Here is a 4,112-nt window from a genome sequence, read left to right on the forward strand (position 1 = left end):
CTCTTTTTTGTCTGTGTTGTTCTTTTTTTTTCTGGTGTGTGGGGGGGGGGGGGGGGGGGGCGGGGAGATGTGTGTGTGTGTGTGTGTGTGTGTGTGTGTGGTTTAAATTTGACATTTTTCAAATAGGTATGGGTATTTATATGCAGATACACAGACAACCCAACAAAGTCTTTGCAATCTCCAATTGAGTCCACTTAAACTTCTCTTGTGCCAAACACGCCTTCACACCCTCAAAGAATTGATGCTCAAGACTACAGAATCACTAAGGCTCAAGCAAAGCTGAGTCTTAGAAAAGTTTTCCTCGTGGAACTTCCAATGGTCACTACTTCCAGGCTTGGCAGATACAGCTTCAAGCTCCTCTTCTCTGGTTGTTCATCATTGTTGAGTAAGAATCCCATCATACTTGGGAGATATGTGGCACAGAAAACAGTATGAGATAATGAACACCACTGCTTCCTACAAACACAACTTTCAAATTTTACTTCATTAACCAGGCTGGAAAGCTGGTGCAGCCATTAAAGGCTCAGGCTCACAACCAAAATTTACTACATTAACTGAATATATAGTGGGAAATCTCTGTCAGCCTTTAAGAAGAGCAGATTCTGAGTTTTCTCCATTTTGATCCCCATGTTCCAAGCATAGTCAATAAACAAGAACACAGAAGATATCATTTGTTTCACAATCACTGAGAAGCTGCCCAAGCCAGGCACTCAGCCACCTCTGAAGATGCACAGAAAATAATATGTAATCACTCTTATAAAGAAGCTCATAACCTAATAAGGGGAGAAAACCCAAGGGGATCATTGTAACAGAAGAATAGATAATTCTTTCACATAACCCAGGTGGATAGAGCCAAAAGAAGTTTTCTCTTCCCTCCAATCCATTCCAATTATCTCTAGAAAAATCATTCATCAAAGCAAGACTCTTACCAAATGATTTTTTCCTGAGAACTGTACCAACAGTAGTTCTAATTCCCAACTGAGGGTCATCATACAACTGTGCTCAGAATATGTTTGAAGGTCTTGCAACAGTCAAATGCTCTCAACAGATGAATATACATACATAAGATAGGAAAACTCTCCACTATCGAAGGAGTTATAAGTGAAACAGCCCCCAAGGAAGTCCATCAGAGTGAAAGTTGGAAGACCTCTGAGTGATCTATTAGTGCCTGGAGAACAGAAGCTGTATGACATTCATACAGAGGGCTGGAGAGATGGTTCAGTGGTTAAGAGCACTGGCTGCTCTTGCAGAGGACCTGGGCTCAATTCCCAGCACTCATATGGCAACTAACAATCATCTGTAACTCCAGTTCCAAGAGATCTGATGCCCTCCTCTGATTCCACAGGCACTGCACAATATGAGTGCACTTATAAACATGCAGGCAATACACTCATCCACTTAAATAAAAATAATAATTAAACTATTTTAAAATGATATTCGTGCAGTAGAATTCCATATAATTGACACGATATGGTCTCTGTTAACAGAACTCCCTAGATTTTTGAAGTCCACAGCTTCAAAAAAAAAATCCCTGTGTTCATCTCATTTGACATCCACTGTGCTCAGAAAAGCAGTTATTTGTTTTATGGATTAAAACCACTTTATAAATATGAGAAAAAAAAGATCCTGTATAAAAGAGGGAAACAATCTTTTATTGATTTGATTGTTATCCAAAATGGCAAAATAAAGGCCAGTGAATGCAACACACAAGAGAGACAAGGCAGGGTAAAAATTTCAAATTGTTTAAGAGATTTCTATGGAGTGTAACAATCTGATAATGAAAAGAGATGTGGGGCATGCAGCTGTGAGCTCTTTCTCACTGACCTTGAAAAAAACAGAGAAAGGAGTAATTTTCAGAACAAAATGAGAATATTTCAATCTTAGAAGAGGAAGTAGAGGGTAGGGAAACCTCAAGGCTGCTTGTGGGTCTTGATAAGCAGCCAATTGTTGGGAAATGGCACTGCTTGCTTGGAGCGCTCAAAGCCTTTACAGATGTGATCTTGAGTCCAAGTGGGACCTGGAAAACTTAAATTTATATGATGAACTCCCTCAAATTTTTGATTAATCTTGTCAACTCCAAAAGCTTTTAAATGACTTTGTGTCAGAAAATGCAAAGCTTGGCCATGCTGATTGTTCAGCAGCGCTGGAACCACAGTGCTGTTTCACTACAGTCTGCACACAATGGAAAGTAGACCATGTCCCATACTCCTAATCTGATGAATTCTTGTCATAAATTCTGCCCAGGTACGCAGTCTAGGTGGGTGCTGGCTCAGTAAAAAGGGGGAGGGGGCCACTGTGTGAGGACAAAAGGAGACAGCAGGCTGCCGAACCTTGAACAAGAAGCTAGTAAATCAGCAGTCAGTGAAATCTATGTGAAAAAGGGACAGCTCGACATCCAGAGTTGCCCAGGAACCCAGAGTACAGGGGAACATGGCAGTGGGAAAGAAGATTGCTTTGTGTCAGTTTGTAGCTGTGGAACTCTGGGACCTAGACAGTGAGCATACAGTAAAGCACCATTCTACAGATATCTAAAGAGCCTTCTGCATGCCAAGCATTCAATGAATAAATTGCCATGCCAGATGTTAGGAATGCTGGACCACAATAGAGGGTATCCAATCCCTACAAGTTATTGTAGAAGGTTACATTCCAGAAGACCCATTCATCAAAGAATGAGCTTATATCAATCCATAACATAGGCTACAGAGCTAAATCAACCAGAGTTAGATCTCTTTTTTACAGTTGAGGGAACTGAAAGTTCCAATTCAAGGTCCTAAAGGCTTGGTTTCTATAGAAGGTTCTCCTCCTGGCTTGTAGATAGCTCTTATCTTGCTGGGCGCTCATATGGCAAGAAGAGATCATATGGTGTCTCTTATAATGAGGGCTCTGATCCTCCTAGATGAGGATTCAACCCTTTTGATCTCAATTAACCTTAATTAACTTAGTGGAAAGCCTTAACTCCAAATATAGTCACATTGGGAGCTGGAACTTCAATGTATGAATTTCAAAAGAATACCAGAACCAGAAGCAGTTCACAACCAGAAGCTCCATAACATGACTTCTAACAACAACAGTTAAGAGTTATTACTGAATTTAATAAATCCTATGGAAAGGCTTATTGGACAAACCATCTTGGGGTAAGGAAGAATAATCAAGGGAGATGTCATAGAAGAAACAGCTGATCTGCACTACATTGAAAAAGGAAGAGTCCACTCGGAGGAAAAAGAAAAATGGGAACACAGAGGATGGTGGTGACTTCAAGCTTGGAGTTTCTAAATCTTACCTCTGATCCTACCAATTTTTGAATCCAAGACAAGCATTTTAACCTCTATAACCTACAGTTTTCTTATCCATAAAATGTAAATAACAGCCTGATTGGCAGACTTGAAGGTTACCAAACCAACTCCTACATAGGAAATTCCAGGTGGAGCAAAACTAAGAGTCTATTAGTAAGAGGAAGTCATAGAATCAGCTGGCCTATTTGGGAAGGGAAAGTAGCTCAATAGGGCGTGAGCTTAGGGAACATCAAGGAGAGGACCAGGATGTGGATGAACCCTAAACTGAAAGTTTGTTTAATATCATGCCAAGGTTGAACTTTGTTCTCAGAGCTCTAAGAAGCCTTTGGAAGACTTGAAGCCACAGTGATCCAAAGAGACCCAGAGCTTAGGAAGATCATTCTAGCATTCCTATGAAACAGGAGGGAGTCAGAGCAGGGATGGAGAATAAGTCTGGGTATCCAAGATAGCATTCTGGAAACATGCCAGCATTGACCAGTCACCTGAGAGCTAAGTCCCTTTCTATTTCAAAAGGCATCAGTTAAACTTCCATCAGAGGCACAACCCTGTGCCTCAGGTTCCAACCCCATTCCATTCCACACAGCACTTCGGACCTCTCCATTGTCTTTTTCAATCCCTTTTTCTAGTCTTTTTCAATATGCCTCAGCAGGCACACTGGGCCCCAACCAAACAGACAGGTGTCACTTTATGGATAAAAGGATCTTCAACAAGTTTTTTCCTTCAGACCCTTGTTATCGTGAGAATTTTCTTACCTGGGCCCAAGTCATTCTTTCCTTACTTACTAATGCTATGTGAGTTTGTGACAAGTCATATAGCCCT

This window comes from Nannospalax galili, unplaced genomic scaffold (assembly GCF_000622305.1).
Source record: "Nannospalax galili isolate Female #2095 unplaced genomic scaffold, S.galili_v1.0 scaffold69, whole genome shotgun sequence".
NCBI classification, from domain to species: Eukaryota; Metazoa; Chordata; class Mammalia; order Rodentia; family Spalacidae; genus Nannospalax; species Nannospalax galili.